Consider the following 8,662-nt stretch of genomic DNA (forward strand, 5'->3'; position numbering starts at 1 on the left):
GTGTGAGACCTGCCCTTATATCTTGAGCACAAGCCAAATACAAATACCAAATTCACAGAAATATCATCAAATATCAGACCAATTTTCCTGCGAGTCATCCAATGTTGTATACATGATACGCTGCATGAAATGCCCCTCAAGAGGAATCTATATAGGAGAAACAGGACAAAAACTGCGCACAAGAATGAACCATCACTGCTTCAAAATCAATGAAGGTAAAATGGACACACCAGTGGGCCAACACTTCTGTGAACCAGAACACAGCATGCAAGATCTAAAAGTACTTGTTCTTAAGGGTGACTTCAAAAATGATCAATCAAGAAAAATTTCTGAGTACAAATTTATGAAAATGTTCAAGACATTAACAGAAGGTTTAAATTGTGGAACAGGATTCATGAAACCTTATGTAACATGATTGATTTGGCTTTATGATCTTCAGAAACCTTCTGGATTTCATGTATGGTTGCACTAACTCACTGGCTCCAGCCTGCTGATCACCTGACACCTAACGGATAAACAGTAACCAGCACAACTGTCATCTTCGTGTTTACCATTTATCTGCATCAGTGTTTTACTTCAGCTTACATCTGGAAATATGCCTGAAGAAGGGGACTAGATCCCAGAAAGCTTGCATCATTTAACTGTGTTAGCCATTAAAAGGTATTATTTTTTACAAAACTTTGTTTTTTTTTCTACCTATATAATTTGTTTGGCTAACACGGTACAGAAACTTTTTTGCTACTAACATATAGTTCCAGTAATTACTAGCAAATAGCAATACAAAGGCTTTTTTAATATTTTCCTTTTTTTATTTGAAGAAAATATGACTGTAACGGTCTAAACGTGACTTCACAAATGACACTACTAATTGCCCTAAGATGCAGGGGTAGTAGAAAGTTGAGGTTCCCTGGGAGGGTATACTGAATAAAGCAGGGTACGGGAGTCAGGCCGTAAGCACTTGTATCTAATGTGTAACAACAATGATACATAGGGATAGTTAGATTTCAGGCCAGGTCATACACAGGTAAACAATAACAGGATTGCTGGGATAAGGCAAACGGATAGTCTAAGTTCAGGCCAGGTCATACACAGGTAATCAAATACACGTTTGTAGGATAAGGCAGGCGGATTGTCTAAGTTCAAGCCAGAGTCATACACCGGTAATAAAATACAGGTTTGTAGGATAAGGCAGGCGGATTGATTGTCTAAGTTCAAGCCAGAGTCATACACAGTAACAGTAACAATATTAAACAGTAACTTTGCTGGAGGCAACAACACTGACAGCCTAGTAGCTGCGATCTACACACTATAACAGGCATGCAGCCACGTACCGGAAGTGTTTATATACACACCGACCGCGTCACGTCCGGTATGCCTGCTGCCGGGTAGCATAGGGAGGACGCGTACTCTGACGCGTCCGTCCAGTGCGCCCCTTGAAACGCACGCGCCGGCTCAGTGCTGTCGGAGGAGACGTCGTGGGAGGCAAGCTGGAAATGCCCTGATCGTCGCAGGCACGCGGACCAGGTAATATCTATACAATGACTTTGTCAGAGAACAGTTTTCACTGTGGGCATTACTATGGAGGACTGTGTCCAGAACATCCAGCATACAGAAACAATCTTCACTGGCTGTAATACTATGACTGGAATCTCTTCAGAATGATAGAAAGCAAAAATATAGTTTTAAATAGTGTAAATAACTCATCTGCAGCTCTGTTTGCTCCTGTGTCTCTCTCTTTCTCTGCCTGTCAGTGTTACGTAAACAGTTTACAGCCAGGAAGAGCTCATTTTGAAGGGGGGGGGGGTAGCATCTAAGAACAGGAATAAAGTAAGCCTCCTTCTCTTCAGATCCTTCTCTGTAGTTACAAAAATCCCTCAGCTGTTCTCATATGATCTGGGATAAAGCAGTGTGTGTGTAAGCAGGTCAGTAAATCATTCCTCTGTGAATAGTGACAGAAAAGTGGAACCTATCTACATGATACAGCTCTAGACAAGACACCGATACAAACTGTTGCTAAAGTTTACAAACAAAGCAATTTTTTTCACACGGGCTGTCATCAGAGACTTCTGAAAAGCTTTGTATTGTTGTTGGCTAAAAGCTCTATAGGTATGTTTGGTTTATAGAAGGACAGTTTCTTTGATAGTTCCTCTTAAAAAAAAGTTAAACACTTACCTCAATAGTGGGGATCCTCTGGATGGTCCAGAAGCATGCAGGGTCATCTTCAAACCCAACAACATTACAGCAGTGGGTCCTCTAAACTAACTAAACTCATGCAAATGTAATACAGTTGTTTTGGCCATGGACAGGACAGGAGCAATCTGACTGGGGAACTGACTGTGCAACTAAGGAAAACCATGCCCAGTGGAGAAAAACCACTTATGCATAACTTGTCTCCTCTGTGCTTGAGATTTTTATTTTACTGGACATGTGCAGTACACACGCATACCAAGTTAGAATGCACTCGTCCATGGCTAGGAGCAAAAGCTTAATACATTTAGATAGACATTTCAATGGAATGGTGGTCTGTAAGGTGATTTTTAAAGCATCTAGACCATCCCGAGGCTTCAAACTACTGAAGTAAGTCTCTAACTAAAAAAAATAAAACATCTTAAGGTGTATTTTAAGCTTTAAGAGAACTTTTAAGTAAAGTGGTTATGGTTTACTATGTGGGAATAATTAAAATATGCTCGCTCACTTCTCTAACATACAACCCTCCATCACTCCACTATCATGCACATCAGTATCTTTATATCTGAAAAGGATGGGACATTTGAAGTAAATAAACTTACGATTGGTCACAATAAAGAAGAAAAAAAAAACTAATTGGAAGACCTTTCCTGGGCATTTTGGACACTTGTCATCATCAGGGTAGCCATTTTGAGGTTTAGTATAAGACACTGTGGGAGGCGCCTCTATGTTTCAAAGTATAACAATAAATAATCAAAGGTAAGAATGGTGCGTCTTACCTGGTATGAAGACTCATACACATTAGAGTAGCAGAAATCAATTTATTTAAACACTAGGGACAACGCGTTTCGCCACCACAGGTCGCTTCTTCAGGTCAATTAGCGTGCTTGGGAAAAAATAAGAACAAGGATGGTGCTCAGACTAAAACATCTTTATTCATATGAATTGAAATAACAGTCTAACAACATAAAAATCCTATATTTATAAAACTATTCCAATGTATGAAACATGTACACCTTATATGCCAATACCTATATGATTATGGAGAATTATACTTAATATACACCTCATATACAAATAAATAAATGCTGGATAGGCCCAAGGTGCGATCATAAACTATTATAAACATGTTTTTCAATATGTTTAACCGTGGAGCCCCAATCAGTTACAAGTACAATGCTGCCGTGTAAGGACGAATCCTCGCGTCCAGAAAGCCAGAAATATACAGTTTACACAGCGCAGATATACTTCTCCTGATAGATGTGTCTCTCCACTCCTCCACCTGTGTGCACTCAGCGTGCAGAAAGAGCAAACAGGGAGGCTTTTTAGTGAAGTATATAAAAACTTTTATTACTGGATAAAAGGCAGGTATATACAGTTCGAGGCTGGGCACTTACTTAAAGAGGGTCCCAATCCACTCAGGACCCTCTTTGGCTGGTAGCGCTTCCCACCCAATGTGGTACTTAGGCCCCTCCACTTGCTCCTGTATCCGTGCTGCCCGCTCCTGTCCCGACTAGTTTCAGCTAATGCCGTCTTCAGGGGATCAACCTGAAGACGACATTAGCCGAAACTAGTCAGGACAGGAGCAGGCAGCACGGATACAGGAGCGAGTGGAGGGGCCTAAGTACCACATTGGGTGGGAAGCGCTACCAGCCAAAGAGGGTCCTGAGTGGATTGGGACCCTCTTTAAGTAAGTGCCCAGCCTCGAACTGTATATACCTGCCTTTTATCCAGTAATAAAAGTTTTTATATACTAGACTAAAAGCCTCCCTGTTTGCTCTTTCTGCACGCTGAGTGCACACAGGTGGAGGAGTGGAGAGACACATCTATCAGGAGAAGTATATCTGCGCTGTGTGAACTGTATATTATAAACATGTCATGGTGTATTGGGTTACATTAAAGGCATCCCTATGATCACCTAATGTGGGACTACTAGTGAGAGCATAAATAAAATGCATGTATAAAGGCTCTATAAAATTATGTATTCATAAAAAACATGCAAACATAAAAAACGTGTATAAATAACTGCCCGATCTGTGATTTATATAAAGCCATTATTCTATTTTGCCTGATGTCCTATATTTTTAATTACGGCCAGTACAGTGGTACAGGAGCATCAGGTACCCAATGTGCATAGGGGTAATGGATGCAACTAAACATAAAGTGTCTCTAAGGGAAAAACTCCATGGTCTGTGTTGGGCCGGGGCTCCGGTGTTATATATGGCCTCTGATGAGGATAGTGGAGCAGGCAGGCGCAGTTGTAGGCTCCAGTGCTATGTATGGCCTCTGGTGAGGGACGTGGAGTAGGCGGGCTGGGGTGGCCTGTTGTGTATGAGCTGGAACTCTAAGGTCAAGAGAGGGGGTAGGGATGCATTGCGGGGAGGCAGCTTACCTATATTCTATAGATGAACAGCGTGGGCGCCTTATGCGCTGACCGCTGTATCACTATTTAAAAGCGGTTGGCCGCAGCGACTGCGCCTGTAGAGACAGAAGTTCGGGAGTTCCGTGACGTCACTTCCGGTTTAGCAGTGCGTCACGTCCGGGGGTAGTGTGTGGATAACGGCCATCTTGCGTGTTGCTGTCGTGATAAGGTGGCCATGTTGGTAGAGCCGGCTGGCTGTTTGTGCAATAAAAGGTCACGGCATGTTAATGGTGGCAATAGGAGAAGGCGGTGGCCATATTGGATGTGGCAACAATAGCCTAAGCAGGTGGTAGCCATGTTAGGAGGGGCTAGTGGAGGTGGCGGCGGCCATGTTGGGCGGGGACTAGATGGAAAGGCATTAGAATTAGTGTATGGCTGCTAATATATGCCTGTGGCAGAGGCACTTAGCGTGATCACGAGACTATACTGTTGTGTACTCCTCCCTATTATTGCCTGAGGAAGCAGGAATATACCTGCGAAACACGTTGATTTGTATCTTGGAGTATGTAAATAAATGTATCTGTTTGAAAATCGACAGTTTCATGTCTACTTCAGGGAGATCAGTCCACCATTTCCTCCCTTGAAATATTAAAGATTTTAGCTTATTGTATCCTGTTGGCGCCTCTGTTCTCCTTCTACAATACCTGTATCCTCCCCAGGAGGAGGGGTTTATACCCTTATTCTTCTGACCTACAGAGAGCGACATCTTATTCCTGAGTGGGGATAGGTCTAATCTCCTCACCTGCTTTTACAGTGGTTGCCTATACGGTGACCCGTGTTTGTGAGTATATTGTTTACTTACTTTGTAATACCCGTTCACTATACATACTACACTATATTGGGCACTTGGTGTCTTTTTTCTCTATAAATGTTATTTGTCTTGTTTAGTCTGTCTTGTCCCATTTTGTTGCTTTCAGTGACAACCTCATTCTCCTTAAGCCACGTATACAAGGGAGCTGTTTCTTCTACCCCTTTGAATGGCCAGCCACTTTATTCAATCATTCAATGGGGATAGAGAAAGCAGGCAGCCAATGGAGCAACTGTGGCATATCCCTGAAAAGGCCATAAATTTGCCTTTTGTACTTCTTGTCACTCCAGGCACAGACCTGGAAGGGCTGTGCCTAGAAATGACACGTGATGGCAGTATCTTTAATGCTGGCAAAGTGCATCACTGTGGAATGTGTGTTTGTTGTGAAGTGAACAGAAACAGCTGGTCTCCAAGAATGCTCTGGGACAGAAGGCTGTGTGAGACTTCATAGCCCAGGCATCACTGGGAGAGTGGGGTTACATATCCATACATAGCAATATATAGATATAGGAAGTGTTTATGATGCTGAAACCAGTATAACTACACAAAAATAGTAAGAAAGCACACAGAGACCCCAATATAGTGCAGTATGTACTGGTAAAGATGGAAATGAGGAACAAGTAAGTAAGTATGATAATACTTACGGACAAGGTTTACCACTCAGGCAAACACTGTAAATGCTGGTGTGGAGGTTAGACCTGTTCCCACTCAGGAATAAGAAGTCGCTTTCTGTCAACACCCCCCCTCCCCGGCACCACCTAGGGAGGACTTGTACAATAATCAGGTGAAAAGAGGTACCAACAGAACAAAAATTGCAAAAACTTTTAATAATAGATGATAGTGGTGGACTTACATCCTCCAAGTAGACAAAAAAGTGTATAGATATTAATTCAATAAAGAATTGTATTAATACACTCCAATGTTCTGTGCTTGGCTCAGACCTAAACCTGTTTTTCTATATACTCCTACCCCACTGCCTGATGAAGCAGGGTCAATCCTGTGAAATGCGTTGCACAGAACCTTGGAGTGTGTTAATTACAATTTTCATTGATTTAATATCTATACAATTTTGTGTCTACTTTGAGGAGGTAAGTCCACCCGTACCACCTCTACTTTTAAATGTTTTAGCGATTTTTATTCTGTTGGCGCCACTGTTCGCCTGATTAACGTAAAAATAGGTATCCAGGATAACGAATAACATTCCACTATATGTCCTTACTGTTCCTCTTTAAGTCTCTCTGCACATAAAAATTCAATCCAAGTCTTTCTTCTTTTCAAACAGCCTCGTAAACCTGAAACTAAAGTCGCCATAGACCAGCCCGGGACATAACAGGTTTCCTTCCACATTTCTCCAGACCGTCGTTCTGAGATGTGATTAAACCCAGTGACCGGCGGTGAGAAGTTTTATGGCTGCAATCTTACAGAAAAAGAGAATAAAAACTTTTCAGGTGCAAGGAATTTATAGCTAAAATGAACTCGGCTCTACAGCCGTATCCATTATCCATTTACACAACATTCTTAATGACCCAGCAAATTGTATCCATTGTCTGTGAAAGAAATCTCAGCCCAGCCGTAATCATGTGTGAACGATGGGCGGTGAGGTGTAGTTCAATGGGAACTGCTTACAAACTGTTACTTAAAAACAAAAATTTACACTAATGTCTAATATATTTACACTGTACTGTACCTCTGTTGTCCTGTTCTCCGCTATACTGAAGTCTGCTCGACAATAGAAGCAGCTGCTATTAACTGAGCCAGTGAAGTACAGAAGCTGCTTGTGGGGCCTCTTGATACAGATTTCCTTAGAGAACAGAAGGTTTCCAATTCAGATCTCATTTCCTTCTGTTATTTTCAAGACCATTAATATGGCTGTAAATGTGCTGCCTAAAATTGCTGCTAATGTGCTTCTGCTTTTTTTTTTTTTTATCTTCTTTCTTTTTTTTTTTTCCCTCTCCTTTTTTTTAACATCTTGAATTGCATTGGTTTTACAGTTCTCTGGGAAATATGCAGGGCAGTCGCCAGCCACAAGCTAGACGTCCCTGCTTGGGTCCTCATTCTACGGGGGCCTCGTCATCACTAACTTTCTCTCTAAAGCTGAGTACACACGTACGATAACGATCGTTCAAAAACGAACGATAACGACAATCGGAACGATAATCGTGCGTTCAAAAAGTGTGAACGATCGTTTTTGTGAACGATAACGATCGTTATCGTTCAATCGGACCGATCCAACCCGGCGGATTTTTTCGAAAGATAATCGTTCAATCGTTGCAGTGTGTACAAAGATCGTCCGATAACGCATGTTCTTATTGCCTGTCATAACGTCACTTCCGTTTGCGCACGCATTTTTTTATCGTTCGTCGTTCAGTACTTTATACTTATATCGTTCACGTGTGTACACAATCGTTCGTAACGAACGATCTTTATCGGACGTGTATACGAACCTTAAGTCTCTGTGGCTCACTCACTGTGGCTCCATTACAGGTCACCACATGTGTGATGATGAGTTATGCTGCTGCAGCATGCGATGACTCGCTCATCAGCCTGGCCAGTGGGGCTGGCTGGGATAAGCCTGTCTGCACAAGTGACATGTGGCACCACTGATTAACTCTGCCTAGACTGATTCGGCCTCTTCAACAAAGCGCAGATGCAGGGACTAATTTATACCTGCACCATCAGGACAGTCCACACCACTGTGGTGCCATACTCACATGGATGGTCCTGCAGCCTGAGTGTGTGAGGACTGAGGAGGAGAGAGGAGAGGAAGGACGAGCAGACACAACTACATGACATACAGGCTGGATGTTATTGTGTTGTTCTTTCAGGGGGAAGGCCTGTTAGACACTGTGTGCTGTTTTTAAGAGAAGGCTTGTGTGCTGTTTCCTGTCCTGCCTGGGCCTGTGTGTTGATTAAATAGTTATATGACACTGACTGTCCTCAACCTCTGAGGAGCTGACAATCAAATCCCACCATAGTCATGGTCTAATGTAACAACAACAATAACAATAATATTTCTATAGCGCTTTTCTCCCTGGGGACTCAAAGCGTTGTGACCCTGTATTATGCAGTCTCAAAGGCTCGGGAACAGAGGTGAGTTTTTAGCCTTTTTTTAAAGCTGTCCAGAAAAGGAGCCTCTCGTACTGATTGTGGAAGTGAGTTCCATAGAGTAGGGGCTGCATAGGAAAAGGCCCGGGCACCAAATGTTAAGTGTATCCTGGGAATAACTAGCTTCATCTTGTTGGCAG

At 42.4% G+C, this 8,662-nt stretch overlaps 1 long non-coding RNA gene across 1 annotated transcript; it reads left to right on the plus strand.

The window, feature by feature from the left end:
* Positions 1–506: 506 nt before the first annotated feature.
* Positions 507–6,875, plus strand: LOC137538624 (uncharacterized). Its single transcript, XR_011024850.1, has 2 exons — positions 507–660; positions 6,700–6,875. It is a non-coding gene; the product is annotated as an uncharacterized lncRNA (long non-coding RNA).
* The last annotated feature ends 1,787 nt before the right edge of the window (positions 6,876–8,662 follow it).

This window comes from Hyperolius riggenbachi, chromosome 11 (assembly GCF_040937935.1).
Source record: "Hyperolius riggenbachi isolate aHypRig1 chromosome 11, aHypRig1.pri, whole genome shotgun sequence".
NCBI classification, from domain to species: domain Eukaryota; kingdom Metazoa; phylum Chordata; class Amphibia; order Anura; family Hyperoliidae; genus Hyperolius; species Hyperolius riggenbachi.